The sequence below is a fragment of the Choloepus didactylus genome, chromosome 7, assembly GCF_015220235.1.
Source record: "Choloepus didactylus isolate mChoDid1 chromosome 7, mChoDid1.pri, whole genome shotgun sequence".
NCBI lineage: Eukaryota > Metazoa > Chordata > Mammalia > Pilosa > Megalonychidae > Choloepus > Choloepus didactylus.
The window spans coordinates 22,277,324-22,300,134 of NC_051313.1; the positions used below are offsets into that span (position 1 = coordinate 22,277,324).

Consider the following 22,811-nt stretch of genomic DNA (forward strand, 5'->3'; position numbering starts at 1 on the left):
CCTGAAGGGAGTGTGTTGTGCACGTGAACAGTGTTAGAGGCAGAACAAAAAAGTAAAAACTCCTAACGTATGTGTGGCAGACACCAAGATGATACAGTACATTTCTGAGAGATTTTTTCTGAATCAGAGTAGGTTACAAACAAGCCATTCTCTCAGTAGCCAAACTACAGGACTAGTCTCCAGGCCTCATAAACAAGAACAAAAGTTTCACCTATTTATCTGAAATAACAATACCAGACTAAAGAAATACAATTCTTTTCTCCTAAAGACAGTCTCCAGAAGAACCGGCCCATCCCTATGAGGTACTTAATACTAGGCTAATCACTGTATGGTTTCTTGGAAGACTGGTTTTTCTCTGTTTCCTTCTCCTTGATACTATTCAAGGGGTCCACCGTTATGAACAAGCATTAAATCTTGGAAGTACTTGACAGATTTCACTTTCAGCTCTAGGGTAGCATCCTCAACACACACAAACACTGTGTGGGGATGCTGCAGAAGGGCAGACATGATCCCCATATGGTTCACCCTTTCTCAATGACTTTGTACAGAGCAAACGCCTTGTGCCTGTCAACATGAGGTTCGTCACCTCTCTAGCATCCGTGATGGTGCCCACGCCCACCATCAGGGCCATGGCAGGCTCCTTGGTGAGATCTCCATCGAAGAACCCAGCGTTAGCCAAGATGCTGCCCGTGGCCAACATCTTCACATGGATTCTGGATGCCAGACTGGAGCCCAGATCATTGAAGGTGATGTGTCCTTTGGGGCCAATGCCTCCAACAAACAGCTCGATCCCGCCCATAGCTGTGATCTCTTCTTTGGTGGTACAACCCTCAACCTGCAGGTCAGCTGCATTCCTGTCCAGAATATTCAGGTTTTCTGGATGGCTGTCAGTGTGCTTGAAGAAGTTGTTCCACATGGAGTGGTAACTCTCTGAGTGGTCTCAAGGAAGAACCACATACTTGTCCATGTTGAAGGTCTTCACATGTTTGAAGGCCAGGTGATTGTTCTCGTGGTACTCAGTCAGCTTCTTGTAGAAGCCAAGAGGGGTGTTCCCAGTGGGGAGCCCCAGGGTGAAGTACTTGTCTGGCCCTGGGTTAAACTGGATGACATGGTTCCTGATATATTTGACTGCCCACTCACTGGCCCAAGAATAGTTGTCAAGGACGATGAGCTTCATCATGTCAAGGACATCTCCAGCAGCAGCTGCAGCCCAGAATCAGCATTTTAACAAGATCCCTAGGAGAGTCACCAAAAACAAATTCCTCAAACACATTGAAGTTTGAGAAGCACTGACCTAGAACAAGCCTGTGAAAGCAACAGCTCAAAGGCAGGCTAGGTTACTATGTCAAGCAACCTGGACTAACTGTAAAGTACTAGGAAATGGCTTCAGCCAGCTTAACAAGTTAACGATTTTAAAAATGGCATTTTAGCAGCAGATCTTAAATGGTAGAGCTCTAAACAGAAACAAATCTCCAAATCAATAACTGTGACCATTACTACTAAGACCAAATTTAAGTGGGGACACACCTGCCAGCCAACTGAACTGGGTAAAACTTGGTTAGCCACTCCACTCAGTTTCTGAGTGGAAGCTCTACACCTGTGTGTGTGCCTGCTCTCCCTCATGCATGCATCTCTAAGTTGCTCGTCCCTGTGTTGGTATGAGATTTCTGTCCATCTTCCTGTTGGAGCCATCCTCATCTCTTAAATGTGCTCTCTGCTATCTTCTATAACACAACTTATCCATCAATTTCTCATGCAAGAAAGAAATGGTGGCAAGGATACCTGGCTAAAGGATACTCCTTCAAGTTACACTATATTAGACTCAAGGAAACAGAGTATGTGTTTTCCAAATCAAAACACAGTTTAACTGGCTACAATTAAAATCAGAGTTGTGTTAAAGTTAATTTCCCCTAAAGAATTGACTAGTGGATAGTGGACAATCATCTTAAAAATAGCATGCTGTCTTATCTTTAAAAAACTATTTTTTCCTTTTTCATCATTGGAGATCAAGGAAAAAAAAAAAAGATTGAGTTTTCCTATTCCAATCCCCTTTCTCTAAACATGCACCTATTTCAAACTTGTGCATCTACTCAAATCTAAACTGGGGCCTGAATACACTAGCATTGCCGATCACAATAATAAAATCAAATTTTGCTCATTCATTAAAAATACATATATTTACCACACTTGCTCAGACCTCTCTAATTTAAGAGAAAAATAAGGTCATATAGACTGGTTAAAAGTTAAAAAGGCATGCCATAATCGATATCCTAAATTGATATCCTAAAAAAGAAGAAAAATGTGATTGTTTCAATTAATGCTGAAATAAATCTAATAAATTCAATTTCAATCCATGATTTTAAAAATATCCCTCAGAAAGTTAAGAGCTACAGATGGACATAATGACGACTCTTTTTGATCAAATTTCATTGGCAAACTCAGTAAGTCGCGTGGTTATGGAACCAATTGGGTTCCCCCGAAAGAGATGCTGATGTCTTACTCCCCAGTACCTCAAATGGGACCTTATTTGGAAATAGGTGATGACACATGGAATTAGGTGGGTTAAAATGAGGTCTGACCGGAGTGGGGCAGGGCTACTTCCAATGGGACAGGTGGCTCTCTTAGAAGATGGGGCAAGACATGGACAGAATGACAGATGGACAGCAGCCCATGGGACCTATGAGCAGAGAATCCTACGGATGGACCTCTGGCTGGCGAGCTGCTGGCAGGAGCTACAACAGAGAGTGGCCTGGACGGCCCCTTCCCTATGGGCTTCGGAGGGAACACTCCCTGCCCACATCTCTGGCCTCCAGAGCTGTGAGACAAGATGCTTCTGTTTTTAACCAATCCCGTTTGTGTATTTTGGGCAGCAAAGTACATCAAGGCACTCACATACCAGAATGAGAGGCTGATCGGACTGGGATACGATGGAACCAGAAGACTCAGTATTTTGATGATGTGAATTCTTTCTGAATCAATCTGCAGCTATTATGCAGCTTTGATCAAAATGCTGACAAGGGCCAAGTAGAGCAGAGTTGTGTTTTTTCCCACAAGCATTTATGAAGTACTAATCCTTTCCTTCTGCTGCAATTCCAATGGCCCTTCTACATATGGCACATTCTAATGTAAAATGAAGCCTCTGGATAAGAAGGGGAAAAAAAGGGGGGCATGTGGCTACAAATAGGTTTCAACAAACATTCTACCAAAAAACCAATAGGTTTAGGCAACTAGACCTGCCTTGACTGGCTAACTAATCCCTAGCTCAAACAGGTAATGCTATTGCTGTAGGTAAAGCTATAATGTATGATACTGTGCATTATTTAGTACATACTGCTCCATAACACTGGCCAGAGTTTCAGGTAGAACAAGAACGGTAATTCACCTCCATCAACACCCAAGGAAATGAAATTTGGCATGAGACAAGTTTGGGCTCTTGCCAGTCTGCCAATATTAAGGTGTAACTGGCTTGTGGAGTCAAGACTTAATAGAAGGGAACAAATCCATGTAAGTTCAGACAGGGTGATTTTGTAAGCTTTCAACCTTGTCTCTGCCCTCTAAAGCAAGGTTCAGAGCTAAGTGGACTGTTGCCATCAGCACAGTCTGTAATGGTAGGAGAAACTGAAGAACACAATACTCGCAGTCCTCCTAGTTTATGTGATAACTTCTTTTCCTGGTGGTTGTGAGACAGCCAAGTATAACTGCAGAGAATAAGGCTGTGGTCTGGGAGCCTTTATCAAATCAGCAGGCCATGCTGCTCACAGATGGGGGCTTGGCTGCTCCTTTCACACCCAGATGTAGGAACAGCTGAGCCGATGCCATCTGCACCTGCCACAGCTTCTGGAGAAGTTTCAGAGGAAGGCCAAAGAACGGTAAATTAGAGCTGACTAGTCATGAGACATTGAAGATGTTTATAATATCTAAAATGGAAAGAAAATAATATTCCCTTCAACACTTTCTCTTTAACACATGGTTGTCTCTTCAAGGTCTGTAGTTTATAAAGGGAAATAATGAAAATTCATAACAGAATGTTCTTGAGTGTGGAAACAAAGCTTAATGATGGTTGATTGTTTTTTGTTTGCTTGTTGGTTCATTCTTAGCTAATATTATTGCTCTGCAAACTCATTCTAGAAAAATCAGAATGTATCAATATGCCAAAAAAGAAATCATCTCTATCGTCACAAAGCTTTGTAAACTTTTGATCTATGCATAGATTTTTTTTAAGTGGTATCTGTTACGGGTTGAATCGTGTCCCACCCAAAAAAGTATGTTCAAATCATATCCCCAAGTTCTGTGAATGTGGCATTTGGAAATAGGGTCTTTGAAGATGTGGTCAGTTAAGCTGAAGCTAAACTGGACTGGGGGTGAGGGGGGTGGGAGGTGGCCCTGATCCAGTATGACTGGTGTCCTTATAAAAAGAGAAAATTTGAACAAAGACATAGATAGACATTGGGGAGAAGGTAGAAATTGGAATGATGACTCTACAAGCAAGGAACACCAAGGATGGCTGGCAAACACCAGAAGCTAAAAGAAGCAAGGAAGACTCTTCCCCTACAAGCTGTAGATGGAGCATGGCCCTGCCGACGCCTTGATTTCAGACTTCCAACCTTCAGAACTGTGAGACAATCAATTTTTGTGGTTTTAAGCCATCCAGAAGCCCTAGGAAACTAATACAGGATCATACTATTCACAGTATATTGTAACATGGTTTTTAATATTATTAGTATACATCTACAATGTCAATTCAATGGATGCCTGATTGAGAAGAGTATAATTTACTCAACTAATCATGTGCAGATGGACATTTTAATCATTCCCGATTTTTAACTATCATAAACAACACTAATGAACAGCTTGGCATCCTCTGTCCAAGAGGTAGAATTGTTGGGTTTACAGGAATGCACATTTCAAGGCTTTTGACATATACTAACACTCACTGGGTTTGAGATAAACATTTCCGTGTCACAATATAAATTGCCTTTCCCTGCCCAAAAGATGGACTTTAGTCCCCAAGTTGGGCTGAGGTAATTAAATAGACTTCTGGTGCATTTGCAGGATGTCAGATGGAAAGCTAAACCTTCACAATGTTTCTACTCACCCTTTTTGAATCTCTCTTAAGTTCTTAAAGGGAAAATCCAAGCAGTCTCCCCTAACTTTGAAGATGAAATGGGGGGTAAGTCTCATGCAGTATCAGCTACTTAATTTGTGGGACTCAGTACAAAATGAAATGCCAAATCCCTTGTTCAAAAATTATGAAGGATATCAACCCAGAAACCACAGAGCATTGAAACCAAATACAGGGCCCTTTTGAGCCCGGGCCTCTGCGTGATGACACAGACTCAGATACAGAAAGCAGCCCTGGTTTCCTGCTCACCCGGAAGTCATCTGCCAAGAATACTTGGTCATATACAGCCAGGAGTCATCCGACCTACTGTTTCGTTTCTCAGAAATCCATATTCTTGCTGACTAGAAGGCAGAATCTTTTATGGAAGTGCTGATGTAATAGTTTGTTACTTCCCAATAACAATATCCTACCACACTTCTTACACTTCATATAGGAAACCAAAGGCACTCTAATTCTATCAATGAATAATGTCATCAGTGAACAGTTTAAATTTACAACAAACATACTTAACCCAGAAAAGATGAGACTTCCATAAAAATCACATTGAAATGTGAACTTCTTTCACTAATGCTATTTTTCCACACCCTGCAAGTTTGCATACATTTTCAAGGATTTGTTTTAAGTCAGCAAACACAATATGCATGGAAAGAACCTTTTTTTATTTATTTAAAAAGCCCTGGGCTATGTGTATATATTGAATTAAGGAATCAGCATAAAACTAAAGGAAATCAAGCAATTGGCTGAAATTTGGCACCCAAGAAACACTTTATAGTCATTGCCTCCTTTTCCTTTTGGTTTGGTTTCTATGGAAATGTGTATTTGCAGCAAACCAAGGCTTTTTGTGGGCTTAGCTACAGGAAAAAAGAGTAGAAATAGGTAGTCTGAAGAGATGTTGACTAAAAATATGGACAAGGGACGTGCAAGCCTTAAAAAGTGAATGAAATTGATTGGTCCTTTGCATCCTGAATCCTCACTGCAAGTAAACCAGTTTCTGAACATGGAAGCATGAATCTGAGAAAGAAAGACAATATATTTACATTAGCAATAATATATTAAAACAGGCTTTAGGTGTAGCCTTTGTCTTTCACTATTTATTAATTAAGCAGATCTTTATTGAGCACCTACTGAATACCAAACTCCATGTTACATGCCAGAGCTACAAAAGAGCTCAGTGTTATTTCATTTCTGTGGCAGAAAAGTTAAAGGATGTTAATTCATTCAGCACCAACAAACATTAATAGGGCATCTGCTGTATGTTGAAGTCTATGGAGAACGCAAAGACAATTATAAATACAATTAAAACTGTTCTCACCAAATATGAAATGGGGTGGTGGAGAGAGATGAGGAACACTCATGAAAACTACAATTTAATACAGATAAAGGCCACTTAGAGACTGCTGAAGAGGATGTAAGTTTCCATAGGTACAGTCCATACAATTTAATGCAGAATATGAAAGTATTCTAAATTGGTTGTAATTGTACAAGGCAAAAAAGAAGATATCGAGTCATGAAAGTAAGAAAAACAAGAGAAAATGGGGGGGAGAATGAAGGGGTAGACAAGGAATTTGGAGGGAAAAGAAAATTAAAGAAAAAAAATATAAGGAAAAAAATGTAGATGCATAGAGAAGAAAAGGAGTAAGGAGAAAGGTGCCAAGATGTAAATTAACATGAAGAACAAAGAGAGACTAGGTCAAAGATAGACGACTATCTGAAATGCAAAAACAGGATGGCAGGGCTTATTCTATAGTTTCCTAGGTCCATCATAAAATTGGCAGAATCAAGCCCAGGCCACAGGGCAGCACATCAGCGGAAGTGTTCTCCAGCTCTTAGAAGGCAATGGCCCCATATGGAGTGTGTGGGGTGATGGCATGCAGGACAGGCAGCAGGCAGGATGTACAGCTGAAAGATGAATTTCCTATCACTGCCAGCTTTTACATCTTTGTTTTTTTATAAGGAAAGCAATTTATACAAGGAATGATTTAGTAGAAAACCTAGGTCACAATTTCCTATTAGGATTTTCTTTTTATTAATAGAAGCAGATTTCAAACTTAAGCTTCATTATTTAAATCAATGGCCAATATTCAACCATGTTTTATGGTGAGCACTGCCATATTTGGAGAGGTACGTGTCCATGGACCAGAGTAGTTACCATGGAGATGGAATCAATAAATATCATTTGTTAAAGATGCCAAGATTTCTTAAGGAATATGATATTGGCAGGCAGCCCATTTTGGATAGTTACTTGTGTCTACATTTAAAAACACATTAGCAAACAGATCTCCATGTCTAAACACTCCCTACTCTAAATGCTTCAAGAGTATGTGTTCAAGCCGTTATTTGAAAACCACTGCTCCAACAGAGAAAACCACTTATAAGTCAGAAATTCAGGACAGGCCAATGACAAGACAGCCTTTATTTATAAACGTTTCTTAGACCTGGATGGAGATTTACACACTGAAGAGTAATGGTTTTATCACTGTACATTGCTTTGTGGTTAATTCATAACTAGGTATAAACTCCAGAGATTAAAATATGTTGGCTTGGGGAGTATATATTTTTTCCTCTGAATTTTATTTTATTTTTATTTTATTTTAAAATACTTTAACACTGATCTGCTCTGGATAGGAGGAAGGTAAACACTAAGACCAGAAAATATTCTTATAATTGCAGTCTATTACACAATGTGGATATCTTTCCTACTCATACCAGCCACACACATTCCCCTCTGCCACCATCATCACCCTTTGCTAATTTTAGCTTCTCTTTGGTCTACAGCAGATTAGCTCCCCATTATACACATCCATGACAATCACTGTTTTTGCTGATATAAAGTTTTATTCTGGGACAAACTATAATTTATACCACAAGCTCCAGAGACCAATTTCAAGAGCCCTGAATGAATATGACACATTTGGACTCTGAAAGCATCCTCAACTTGGGAGAGCAAAACATGTGCACATTGGGTGTGTAGCTGATCTTTGACCAAAGCAAACATGATCTTTTGGGACATTCTGGGAGTAGTCTGCACAGCCACAAGCCCAAGGACTGCAAAAAAAGAAAAGAATATCCCAGAGCATCTTTAATCCAAATTTAGAATTGAAATGTAATGTTTGTCACCCACATATACTCATGGTAGTTCTACCGCTGTGGTTTTACTCTAAAGCAGGTGCTGGTGACATCAGGTGGTTGTTAAAGCTTATTAGAAGTGTTCAGCCTTCAGGTCCTTTGTTGGCTTTGTGCCCACAGCTGTTATGGGAAGTTTTCCATGTTAAGCCATTTTTATTCCAAGCTACACAACAATTTTTTAATGGATGTCCATTTATGCAGACATGTTATAGAAACTCCATTTGTTCCTTCTCCTAGAACTCAAAGTACTTCAGTTAAAATCCTACAAGTATTATCGTCATTGGATCCAAAAAAACACAAAAGTTTTAAATGTAGGGAGAGAGGGGTGAATTGGAGGTTAGAGGTCAGGGAGAGACTCTTTTGGTAGATTTAACTAGAAACATTAAGATTCTTGGAGCTGTGCAGTTTAAATGTTGGAAGGAAACACTGTGTGTTCTTGTCCTTCATGATGATGATTTGAAATATTAACAGTAGAGATCTTTCATCCTGGAAAACATCCCTAGGGTTTCTCAAAGAGAGAGAGCTATGAAAACAAGTAGTTACTTTATACCTCTCCTACCACAGTGCAGAAAGGTCTCATGTTTAGTTCACAAATTGCATTCACTGAACTTCTGTGGGAGCCTTTCAGACAAAAAAAGAAGGGGTTCTGTAAACTGAGATTAACTAAATAGTGTGGTCTAAATCCCACCTTGTTTGTGTTTATGCATGCCTTACTGTGGGATTTGCGGCCTTAGATCATGAAAAGACAGAATAAATGTAGTGAACACAAAGAATCAGGCTTTGTGTTTCTGGAATTAGGACCAGGTTCAGGTGGGAATCCATCAGAAGATTTACCTGAAAAGAAGAAACAGAAATAGAGAAAGGATATCAAACTCTTTCTTAGCTTTCATGAAGATCCTTTAAAAAACGATCTCAAAAAAGAAAGAGGAACACCCTTACATATGTTCGCTACAAGAAGGGACTTGCTGACAAATTTGTTTGATAAAAACATTTCTCAGGCTTGTCCTTTCCCTACAATGATTTCCTCCCATTTTGACCCTAAGTTCCTGCCACCAGAGGTACCACAGTAGTATGAGAGGTCTATTTTTCCTTTGCCATCCATCTGGAAGATTCTTGTACTTCTAACCCACCAGGCTTGTCAATGAAGAGCTGGCAGTCATTGACAGAAGGGCAGAGAGTGTGTCCTGAAAGGTTAAAAGTAGAATGCAAGCTATGCCTAAAATGTTCCCACTAAGTCTATCCTGCCTTATTAAGCTGTTTCAAAGACTGCATTCATTCTTCTCCTCTCCAGATCAAATTGACTGATAAGGAGCTTTTATTATTTCTTCTCACCTGGTTAAGAAAGGGTCTACTTGTTATGAGAGGTCCTTTTGTTAGACTGGCCTATGTCCTTTGTGGTCATGTTTTCCTTTGGTCCTTCATTGCCTCCTGGATTTCACCAGCTTTCACTTTGTGAGAGCTGAGGGCAGCTGGGAGGCAGGATTGTGATATATCTAAACTGCACAAAAGCAGTAGGATATGACATTCAAAGGAAAGGAGACCAAATAAGAAAATCCTTGTATTTGTGTCCTTGTTGTATTCTTATCTCAGCTGATTTATGTGAAGGGAAAGGAAGAAGAACATGTCTGCTTTAAGGTGGTGAAAACAAAGTATAAAAAAGTATGAGGAGCATATAAAAATTTTTAAAATATTCCTGAATAAGGCTATTTAATAATTTGGAAAAATGGTTCTGTTACAGGATTAAGTCAGGTCACAGTTTGTCAATTTCTGGATAACACATGGCAGACTGAACAATTCACGTAGCCTTGTTGCAACCTGAAATCCCATTCAAATGACAGTAAAAGATCTTTTTTAGGCAGAAATCCAAAAATGCAAGGAGAAAAGGAAAGGAAATAACTAAATAGAGACGTCAACTAATGTTAGACGGTGGTAAGTGGACAAAGGAAAAATAACTAGCCTACTAGAGCAGGGCAAGCAGAAACTCAAGCACCTGCAGAGAAGGTGGACAGGGCCATTCTACTTTAATGTATATTAAATTAAATGCAGGCAATATAGATAAGTAGGCATGGAGATACATGCCTTTGGGCATCAAGAAAACCCAATTCAGAATAGTTTGTACAGTAAACTTCAATTTGATGGCTAGTATATTTCATAAAATAATTTAGAAAACTATTCTCTCCCATCTTTAAGTGGGTATCTAAATCATTTCATCATAAGTTCAAATATTTGCAAAGTATATAATTTCTGGCATATTGTAAATACAGATATTTTTAAATAAATTTTTAATTCAAATTTCAAGTGTATGCAATGGGGTTTTAATGCCATTACAATTTTAATCCCACTGTCATCCATTTTAAAAATACATAAACAGGTCTTCTTTAATAATCATTCCTTTTCCTCCTTGAACTTGTAGTTCCATTATACCTTCCTCACAGTTATTCTGATGAAGTATATATTTTCATTTTTAAAAATTCCTTACTGATCTTCTGTCATACTTCTCTTCAACAAAAATACATTGAAATCAAAAATTAAACAAATAATTTCCTGGTGCTAGAAAGCTCTAAGTAAGCAAAATATCTTCATTGGGTTAACATTCAAACATTACCATATAATTAATCAAAATGCCAGAAAAGCATTAGAAACTTTGTTAAATAATTATTAAACACTTTTAAAAGTAAAATTTTATTGGAATGCAGTTCTTAATTTAATAAATGAGGGATTGATGTTAATGTACCAATTAAAGGAGGCTGCTCTGAGTAACTTTATACAAGGGGCAATGAACCTTAGTAAGACTTGGAAGACATGAAAGGTAGATCTCTCCTTTGTAAAGTGGGAAAAGGGTGATTATGAATGGGAAGTTGGGAAAGGAGAGCAATTTGATTATTCCAAACATCAATCAATTTTAGGAAAGAGTTTTTACAGAAGTTGAGGATCTGAATGTTGATTTCCTTAAAGCTAGTCATACGAAGTCTTTGTGTCTCTCTAGGGTACTGTCATGAAGTTTGAAAACCACTGGCTTAAATAATAAGGTAATTTTTCTCACTTAGCAACATATGCAGAAGTAAGTGTGTCCAAAGATGGTCAATTCAGCAACCCAATGATGTCACCAAGGACTCTGGTTATCTCTAGCCTTCTGCTCTGCTATCTTCAGTGTAGACTTTCCTCTCAAGCTAGCATCCCTCATGGCCACACAGAAGAAATGTACTTGGAGGCTACATACAAACCTGAAAATATCCACAGAAGGAAAGAGGCCATCCCTTCCTGTGTGTGTCTCTTAGAAAAGAGAACCCTTTCCTGGAGCCACCAAACAGACTTCTCTTCATGTGGCATTGGCCAGAATCACATCACATGCCTAAGCCAATGACTGTCAAGGAAAACAGTATCCATGATTGGCTTAGACCAATCAAGATCCACCCTGGGACCAGGGATGTGGCCAGTGCCTCCCTCCAAAGCACATGGCCATGGGTATGGGTAAGATATCTGAACATCTGAGCTTCTCATAGGAAGAAGGGAATTGGGGATGTATGCTAGATAAACTAACAGTGACTCCAGAAATATACATTTTTAAAGACTAGAAGGAAAAACATAATGTTAACATCTCTGAGTGATTTTTCACTTTCTCCCTTTTTCTTATTTCTATTCGAAATGTTTTTCTAAAATTTATAGTAAGGAACACTAAGATGATAATTTTGCCAAAATATTTGATAAATAGACAATATTTGACAGACAATATTTGGATGAAGGCAAAGCAGCAACCTGTGTGTGGCCATCTCTTCAGGAAAAGAAGAGATGATACTGCATTATCTAAGACTCATTTATTGTACTTTCCCTTCGCCTGGACTTAAATACATGTTTACTAAAAAATCACTGAGAATCTTTTCTCTTCTATTGAAAGTGAAAACATGCATTTTTAAGGGAGGAAACAGATTTTTCCAGAAGCCTGCAGTTGAGACTGTGTGCAGTTCAGATGGTCTGACTCATGAAGTAAATCAATAGCTTTCAGGAACATAATTCTCTAAATATCATAGGTGAAAAGGTAAATTAGGGCCTCAGCTCTCCTTGTGCCTCTACTGCTTTCTAATAACTAAGGTTTTTCAGAACCTGGTACAAAGTTCACATCTACCTTTCTGAAGGCAGAGTAAGTAACTTTGTTAATGTTGATTGAAAAATCTGGCAGGGAAGGGAAAGGTCACTCGGCCCATTACTCTACTGATATCCAGGACCACACAATCACATACAGAGAAGAAATAACAGATTTTAAAGCCCTCTAGAACAGATCCCAAAGTTTGGCAGCATTCTAGGTTCTAAAACCCTTAGAATCAGATTTTGTTGCTAAATCTGTGAATGATTAACATTACTGTCTGCCAGGTGCCCGGCTCTCAAGGAGATGCTGGGGACTTGAGGTGAGCAAGATATAGTCTCATTGGGTATGCAAAAGGAGACAACTTTATAAAGAAATAATTGCCATCTAAATGATTGGGGAATGTGTACAAAATGGTAAGGAGCACAAAGGAGAGCATGACTACCCAATGGTAAGGACCATGAAGATTTTGGGTCCTGTGCTTCTGCAGCCTGGAGGGAGAGCCCCTGACATCAGACACCAAGTAAAGAAACAGACAATAGGAAAAGCTCTGCTTTATCGAAAGCTTGCCCTATACCAAGCACCGTGCTTTATGTACAACTCACTTGATGCCCCCAAACCCTAAGTTGATGAAACTGAAGCATGGGAAAGTTGAGTGACCCATTCAAGGTCACACAGTGGGATGCATCAGAACTGAGATTTCAACGCAGGCAGTGTTTTATAAGTGTTTTAATTGCTACAATATAGTGCCCCAGCTACTCCATGAATACAGACATGGAGACTGCACTGTACAGTGAGGAAAAATGACTTACTGACCAGGGTTTGAATCCTGGCTGAGTCACTTATGATCTCTACAGTCTTGAGTGATTTATTCCCTTAATCTCTCCAACAGCCTATTTTCCCTCCTATATAAAATGAGATAATAAAAAGTAGCTGAAGGGGCAAAGACCTTCTAAGGTTTAGACGCCATGTCCATCAAGTACCTAACCCAAGAGCCTGGTCCAGAGAAGACACCCAACAATTCACTTGGCAAGAAGCACTTGAAACAGTATAGCCCTGAATTGATGCATTCTATCCAAATACTGAAGAGGCTAAATAGGACATCAGCTCTCACACCAGCTCTTCCAGTACTGGAATCCTCTAACAAAAACAATTTGAAAGATAAAGTGCTGCACAATCTGTAAGAGCGTAACATTAATGTCTACATCTCATCAGTGATGATAGAGAAAAATGTACATGAACACCAGAGGTAAAAACTAACTAAATATATAATGAATGCTTTGAAAAAATAAGCAGGAATCAGAGATTATTATATTATCTGATTATGTTAAAGAGTAGCAGTTATCTTGTAAATCTGTCCAAAATGCTACCTTATTGCTAGGCTAGAACTACCCTGCTCACTCATAAAATAAAACCTGAAGAATCAATGACAGGAATTACAGGCAAAGTAAAAACTGTTTTCATGTTTATTGGCCATATAAGGAACAGAAACCTCAGAACCTAATACAGGTACATGGGGCCTCCCTTTCCTTAGCCCTCAGGAAATATTTAAGTGACAATTTTCCCATTTTCTATAGAATTTTATCGGAAAACATAAAAGAATATTTGAATAAAGACATAAAATGCCCACGGATTAATTTTTTTTAAAGAGTTGCAAGAAATTGTTGCCTATCAAAATGGCAAAGATTATAAAGTGGTAACAACCCCCATCTCCTTTAGGATTCAAGGCAGTCAATCATATTGATAAAAAAATTATTTAAGAAAAAACAAATAAGTCTTAATGAGAATTTAGGTACATGTAATCGAACATAATGAAAAAGCAACATGGTAATGTTCCTTTGTGGAGATTTTGTACTTACGCTCCACTCAGTCTTCTTAAAATTCAAGACCAATGATTTCTGATTCTTTTGGTCCTGGTAAATCTCACAGTAGCCAGCACTGACATTCTTTATTGTTCCAACGACTTTCAAATTACACTCAAAATTAGGGCCATGTTTCCCCCAAACCATCATTGTCTATTTGATGTGCCTCCCAAAGTCTTTGTATGGGAAATCTTGCCAGGGGGACATTTTCCATGGTTATTTCTTCAATTTTTCCTTGCTGCAAAGTTACGCACACAGACGCACACACACACACACACACACACACACACACATATGGGCTTTGAGAAAGTCTTTGAGAAAGAGTCACCGGCTCTGAGCAGAGCTGCAGATTGAGCGAGCTGAGTGGCCACAGGCGTTGTCGTTGTCTGCTTGTCAAGTTTACCACCCACCATGCACTCCAAATGGGCTACAGTCAGGCAGCCTGCTTGGCTATTCCCCGAGCATGTTCCATTACACGTTTATTATTTGCACATACTGCTCCCTCTCCCTGAAATGGTATCCCCTCTCTCCACCAAGAAACTCCTACTTTCCTTCAAGTAAAGAGCCTGCCTTTTTATCACTCAAGTTAAATTAAGAACTCTTCCTTCCTTTATGTCCCCAGATCAGTTAACACATTGTTTTGTAAGACTACTGGTCTACCTGCCCAAAACATTATGATGTCCTTAAAAGAAAGGACCAGGTCTTAGTCATTTTTGTATATACAGTGTCTAGCAAGATGCCTTGCACATGGTAAAGTCCCAGAACCTGGTTGTCTAGTGAGTAAGTGAATGAATTCCAGTAAAGACACACATGGGAAGGCCAATGAAGTTCCCAGAGACGTTCCTGCTTCCAACGTCTGTTCTCGGAGGGCACCTCCTGTTCTCCAGCTTTCCTCTTCAGTCACTTTCCCATGCTTTTCAGGGTCATTAAGTCTCATTCCTCAGCAAAGTCCCTCTTTTCAGGTCTCTCTGCTGGCAAGAAAGTAATTCATAATCTCAGAAGAGACTCCAATCCACTCCAAACACCAAAGAGGGGATGATGTGTGCATATCCTCACATCATATTACCCCAAAATAAGATCATATTCTCTTACATGTTTGCATACTGCTTTAAATTATATATCTACTGATCAAACCCTCACAACAACCCTGTGGGGTATATATAACGGTAGAGATGAAGAAGCTGAAGCTCAGAAAAATTAAGCCATTCATTTACACAATCAAAGTAAGGGGACCACAATAAAGCCAGAATAGAGCCAGAATAGAGCCAGAATAGAGCTAGAACTTTTTTGAGAACAAATCCAGAGCCACTCACACTACCTTCTGGTATAGCTTGTTTCCAGGTGCACATTTAGGGTGGGTTCAGCAAACCCTCAAACTTTTATACTAGAATTTTTTTTTATTGTTGAAATTCAGATTTCAGGGTCATTTCTCATTAATTTTATTCAGCACTCCATGAGTTCTTGTGATGAGAAAACTAAAGATCATTATAGACACATTCAAAGAGCCAAACGCAAAATTTGGAACTGTGTCAGCAAATATAATATCAAGAAAAAAATGGCTAAACATTTCAAAGCTCTGTGGGGTATACTTAAAATTCCCACCATACATGAAATATTCCTAGATACTAAAAAGATAATTTCACAATCAACTTAGGTGAGATTACTAAATCAATGTAATTAAATTCATCATTTCCCTAAGTGAAATTTAATTGTCATTTGTCCATGTTCAAGTCTATAGTTATACTTACCTGAAAGATACAGTGAAATACTACATTGTTCCCCCCACCCAATCACTATATGATATAGCTTTTAAATTCAATATCCTACTTTTTGCATCATTCTACATTTCTAGAAGTTCCATGAAATGACTTGATTAGTTACTTTTGAAGTTTCTTTTAGATATTTTTGTAGATCCTGAAGTAATTTGTTTCCAGGATTTATTTGGGGGGGGGGGCTGATTTATATTGTTAGATAAAATGAAATAGTATTATAGTGATTCTGAGCCCAGGATACATGACTTTATTATTTTTATCAAAATACCGAGAGATACTCTGCCCTCTCTCTTATGAACCAGTAAGCTGCCTACATTCAGCATACATACTATTTAGTGAGCTGTGAAAGGCCCTAGTGTGCTCCAAAGAAAATCATGAGACTCAAAATCTCACAACTGAAGTCAGTCTTTGGCATTAAGGCATTTCCTCCAGAAGCTTCTTTTAAAATGCACATACCATTATGTAGGGCTAACCAAATCCTACAGCTATTGTCTTAAATTGTGTTCTTCTTTATCCTATTCACCAGCTTTTACCCTGGGAAGCAGTAAGCAAGAGAATGGGAAAATGTTACATAAGAAAATTAAGTATTGATGAATGGAGAATTTTTTAAAATTAGAAAACAGTATCAGCGAGAGAAAACAAATCACTTCTTAGAATACACAAACTCAGCAGATATGCAATGCCTGTTTTTAGCTGGATGCTGAAAATAGCACAAGGTTATGGCACCCAGAGGTGGCTGGCTCCTTACCAGATATTTGTTCCCCATCCCAGAGGGTTCCCAAAAAGAGAGTGAGACTCTGAGAACAGATTTGGGATGGTGCTCGGAGGAAGGTTGTGGGATAAAACTGTATTTTGTTGACCATAACAGCCTATCTAAACCAGTCCTTTACTCTTTATCAGTCCTGACTTTACTCTTCACATAGAAATTAATCTTCATTAACAAATAAAGTTAATCTAAGTTCTCTGTAGAAAATTTTGAATAGAGAAAGAATGTGACATTTCCAGAGGACTCCCCACTCAAATACCTCCCCTTCTGGCCTACCATGATCTGTCTTCCTCCTTGCACTTGAACAGATATCATTAGAATCAGTACTTTGAAACAGACCAACGTTCTTCAAATCTGAGTAAGCCATAGACCCACTGCAAAGAAAGAAAAAGTTTCAAGGAGCTCCAGTGTTGCCATTAATGAAATATATTTAATGTTATTTGACTATATGCCAACATAAAACCAGGTATAAGTGTTTCATAACTCTTACACACTATAAAATCAAGTAATTTTACAACCAAAATTAAATTATTCCAGTGAAAATAAAATACACTACATTAATATAAAGGGATGTACACTAATTGTTCACCAAAGCATCAATATAGTATAGTATGGCACAGGTTCTTTCAAGTTTGGCATGCCTAAAGTAGGGGCACTGAATGCTGACTCAATTTCCCCACTCTTTCCCTGCTTGAAGTACTATGAAATCTTCTATAGCATATATGCATCTCACTCTATAATCACAGACACGACACAAATTTAAATTTTAATTTCTGTGTCTCAAATTCTTTTCAACTCCCAGCCCCCATTCCAGCAGGCTGGCAGCACATATGAAAGCTCAGCCTTCCAGAAGATGAACCCCTCGAATAGGGCCAAGTCCTTGTGCCAGTGCACTGGAGGAGCTGGGGAGAGGAACACAGTCCCAAGCAGCAGTCCTCACAAATTCCCACTGGAGCGTCCACTGAGTCTCTTTCTGCTCAACCCCATGTGACTTGCTGCTTCCAGGTCTTGCTTTTGGACAAGGCAATCCTTCCTGAGTCTCTGTATGGTCCTGCTTCCCCCTAGTTACTGTGCAGCCTCTGTTCTTGGGGAAACACTTCTCCACAGCAACAACAGCAGCAAGCCACGTGCAGAATCCCCCTATTCTTGGAAACCATGCGTCCCACAGAATCCTCCTAGGACACTGACTGAGCCAGTGATCTTTCTTATGCTGCCTTCTTTCAATGCAAGAAGCCAGAGAAAGTCTGAATTCTGAAAGCAGCATTTAGAGACAGAGGCCTGATAGGCTGGTAATAAGCAGCCTCAGTCTATAGCCCATCCCCACCATAAGGGCTCTGCTACTTGACACTCTGAACTTCAGGCTCTTCATCTTTAAAACGAACAATACAATAAGTGAGATAATATATGTAACAACACTGGCACAGCGTAGCAGTTCCTATTGTCATTATTATACTCTGAACTTCAAGGTAAGAACATTATCATATAAACTCCTAAAAGCCTCTATTTAGCCAGTGAGTGAGCAATATTTATTAACCTGTGGAGGGTCAGAGAAGATACGAAGTGTGTTTTCCTTGCCTACAGGTACTTACGTCAAAGAGGAATTCTAGATATTTAAATTATAATTTTTAAGCAGAGCACAAAGAACTAGAAATCAAAAAGCCTGGGTTCTTTCCCCACTTTGCTCGACATAAGAGCTCTGAATCATAATCTAATTGCTTGACTTCTCTGAGTCTCATTATTCATTTGAAAAGCAGAGATACTGTTTTCCATTATGCCTACCTCATGAATTATTACAAAGCCAAAGAAGACATGTTGGAGCATCAGTAAACATAAGATACTATTATTCGAGATTTTTCAAGATCGAAGGGATGTCCTGTCCAATTCCCTCATTTTACAGATAAAACAGAATCCCAGCGAGGTTATGCGATTAGTCTAACAATGTACAACAAGTCAAATCTAGGGCTTCCACCGAGGGTACCTCTTTCCCATGCTGTCTCAATCATCAATCACCGCCCCCTACCCCCCAGCTTCTCATATGCGCACATTAAAAAGACAACATACCCTGTAAACACTAAAAATCAGTCTGGAATTCTGGTTTAAAATGCCAGGCTAATACAGTAGGAAAGGAATCCGAGTTTTGGAGTCAGGGAAGGTTTCCTAAAGCTGAGTTCCCAGAGCAGGTGCTCTTCAGATGGCAAGATCACGTTTCACACTGTTTATGATCACAGCAATAAACCACCAGCTCGTAGCATTGCAGCACTCCCTGGGATCTCCTTAGGGGGTGCCCCCTCTCCTAAGCTTCCCAAGGAGGCTAGTCAGCCTACCTCACATCCTTCACTTGAAAGTTTCAGATAACTGCATCCCCTACCAATCTGTGGACCTACCAATCATTTCCTGCTTTTCATGAGAGGACTTATTTTGGTCAGTAAGACAGCCAGACACTTCTGCTGACTCTCGGAAAAATTCTCACCTCAGCTCACCAGAAGCTGTTTACAGGAGAAAGTTTTGTTCTCAGTCCTTTTTTTCTTGGAGCACTATTTGGAAACACTCAGCTCGTAAAAAGTCTTACAGTTGCTTTGTTGGCCTTATCATGACCTGAACATTTTGTTAACAAAGCACCCTGTTAATGTTTGACCACAAGAAGGAAAGTGCTTGGGGCTGAGGGAGTTGCCAAAGTGGTGCTTGCTCCTAAAAAGGGAAAGTTTTAATTCTACTTTCAAAATAAGTCATCTCACCCCTGCTATATTAGGAAATGTCATCCGTCAGTCCAAGAGGCCTGCAGTGTGTGGCTGAGTGGTGTGGGGTTGCGGGGAGGTTGAATTCACTCCCTGTGAAGGCTTCCCAGCCTCACACACCCCACCTCCCTGTCAGGGACAGGTGAAGTCCCCCTGTAGGAAGGGCAACAGCTCCCGTTAAAATGGGCTTGAAATTGAGCCTTTTAATTGCAGAGTTCCTTGGCCAATATTGCATCACAAAACCAATCCTAGTGCAGGGAATGATGGAAAGTTTTTCTTTTCTTTATTTCTTCTTCCTTTTTTTCTTTTTACTTTTTTTTTTTTTTTGACTGAACATATTGTCTTTCCTCTATTACCCACAAAATTAGAATTCTACTATTAATAAAGAAGGGGAGAGCAGACTTTGAATAGCATCTGACACACCTGTGAAGAAATATAGCAAAATAAATTTTTTAACAGAAAAATACATTCTCCTCTGTGATTCTAAGCCACCTACACATATCTCAATTAAAGCACTTATCATATTATTTTGTAATAATCTGTTAATGTTTACCTCCCTCTCTAGGTTTGTAGTGCCGCTAAAGAAGGAATTAAATTGTATTCATCTTTGGGATCCCAGATTTTAGCAAGATGCCTATCATATTTCAGATACTGAACAAGTGTTTGTTATAAGAATTAACATTCTACCATCCAAATTTTACAAAAGGAAGAATGTTAGGTCAGAAATTTTAAACTTTTCCAAAATTTTCCTGTTAGTCTCAATCTTTTTTCAGTATCATAATTGCCATTATATTTTAATTCAAAATTTCCTTTACAGATTTTGTTCTATTGGAATGCAAACACTAATTTTCTAGGTTTAGGCATCTTGGGTCATGTTACCAGCAGTTTTTACCTTAATACGGATTCCTACCCATCAAAGTGATTTTTAGGATGAACCAATGAGCAAGAAGACTTTATCTTAAAAGGTTCAGGAATGTAAATTGAACAATGTGAACTCTGACCTAAAAGTAAAGGGCACCATTGTTCCAAACAGATTGGGAATGTGGTATTTAATAGAAAAGGTTGTCAGCCATGTTGGCTGTAGGGGTAGGAAGGGGTTTTTACTAGGACTAGGATTTATGTCAGTGTCCTGTGGGGTAAGAGTAACCCTGGATTGGCCTGTTCTTAGACAAAGTGAGGCAACTGAGGCAATTACTGAGCCAAAGTTTTCACTACACTTATTATCTTCTCTTCATTGACCCCTTTATTTTAATGACGTTTTGCCAAGAACTTGAGGTAAGAAATACAGTCTCCCAAATGATAGCAAATCATCCTGTCAGACAACAAATAACCTTAAGAGAGAACACTCTTTGGGATAAGGAGAGACATTTAAAATAAATTATAAACAATTCCTGCTATCAATGAGTTTACAAATTGATGGAGGTAAGAAAGGAGATAACTCATGAAGCATGTAAAACATTGATAGCTTTTGTAACTTTCTAGAATGAAATTATGACATATTGACACAAACTCTGGATGCACAGATTTGTCAATGCAGCATGGAGTTAAATAAGCAAGATTCTATAAGAAAGGAGAGGAAACGAATTATGGCTTTCTAGAAGTGGGAGAGAGCCTTGGGGGAAAGAAGAGGTGTTCTTTGGAAGTGTAGGGCCATCCTTTGATGATCCACAAAGCCCCACAGAGCAGAAGGGTGAAAGGAAGTTTGTCTATGCCCAGATCCTCACTGACTTGGATAGCATTTCTTCTTCTTTCCCTCTACATCCTAGTGGTCTTTCACTTAAGAGGATTTGGATTCTCTCTACCACTGACAGGGACTTGGCCCATGGTTGCTTTGCTTTGCCCCTGGACTAACGGGGCTTGATTGTTGAAGGTCTCAAAGCACACTCATTTCATCGTCATCTTCTATGGGTCTCCCAGCAATATGGTTGCCCTTCCAGATACTTAAGCTCCTTCCCAGGGGCATCCATATGATTCCACAATCCCTTTTCTCAGACCTGAGACTGCCGCCTCCACAGCTGGTACAGGTTGGCAGACAACTTAAAGAATTCACTCTAGAAGAACTGCTGTGAGGATTCTTAGGACCCTGGTGACTTCCTGAGCTGAGAGGAACTTTGTCCAGGAAATGAATTGAGTCCTTGTTTGTGCCTTTCCACCCTCTGATCACTTTGGTTACTTTGCAGCCTCTGCCCAGTCATTAGGTGTAAGCCTGGCTGCACCAACTGAGATGGACAGAAAAAGGCAAGGAGCCCAGACCTTGATGGCGTCTGGAACTACCGTAGAAGTCTACCTCTAGAATTACAATTACATGAGAAAAATAAAGTCCTTGATTTTTTTAAGTCTCAGGCCAGATGAGATTTTCCTTACTTGCAGCTGAATATAAAGTGAGATATATCTGGATTCAAATCCTGAACCAAATTCACTAGCTGGGTGACCTTGACCAAGAAACTTAACTTTTTGTCTCCATGAAGATAAAGGTAATAATCCTGTTAGGATTAAATGAGATGATACATATAAAATATTTAACAAAGTACCAGGCATTTAATAAATTCTCAATAAATACAGGCTACTATTATAATAATTTTTATTGTATGAGATGATACATATAAAATATTTAACAAAGTACCAGGCATTTAATAAATTCTCAATAAATACAGGCTACTATTATAATAATTTTTATTGTCTGCAAGTTTTTTATTAGAACATATTGGATACCAGGGCTTCCATGTGTGTGATGTCCACATCATTTTAAGTATGCAAACCTCTTCTAGCCTTGACTTTCTAAATTACAGCATTTGGTAGAAACTGGCACATGTGGGTTAAAATTTGAGATTGCCATAGTAGATAGGATGATACTTCTTGGCCTGAAATCATAGTCTTTAACTACACACATAAATAAAACAGCACAAGTTTGAATGCCAACTATGTGGCAGAGGGTAGATAGACTCTCCATAAACAAGCAAATGATTACAAGATAAGTAGTGACAAGTGCTATAAAGATAATGAGACAGACTAGGTGATAGTGATTTGAGGAGAGGCTAAGATAACCATGGAAAGCCTTGTTGAAGTGATGATATTCATTCTAAGATTCACTCTCTCTAAACCCCAAAAGAAGGGTCAAATGAAAGATTAGACAGCCTTTAACAGAAATTTCTCCATCACTGGAAGTAACCAAACAGAAGTTGGGTGACAATACTTAAGGATATTGTCAGGAGAATACAAAAATGGTGACAGGGATAGGACTATAGGTTATCACATGCACTTCATAGTCTCAGGGCTTGGAATTATAATTGTTTCCAACAAAAAAAAAAGATAGAGGATTTAAGTGAAGCAGTTCTAACAGCTCTGTG

General features: G+C 39.0%; 1 pseudogene; it reads right to left on the minus strand.

Annotated features, from left to right (window-relative positions):
- Window positions 1–317: 317 nt before the first annotated feature.
- On the minus strand, window positions 318–1,180 carry LOC119539874 (annotated as a pseudogene).
- Between the last annotated feature and the right edge of the window lie 21,631 nt (window positions 1,181–22,811).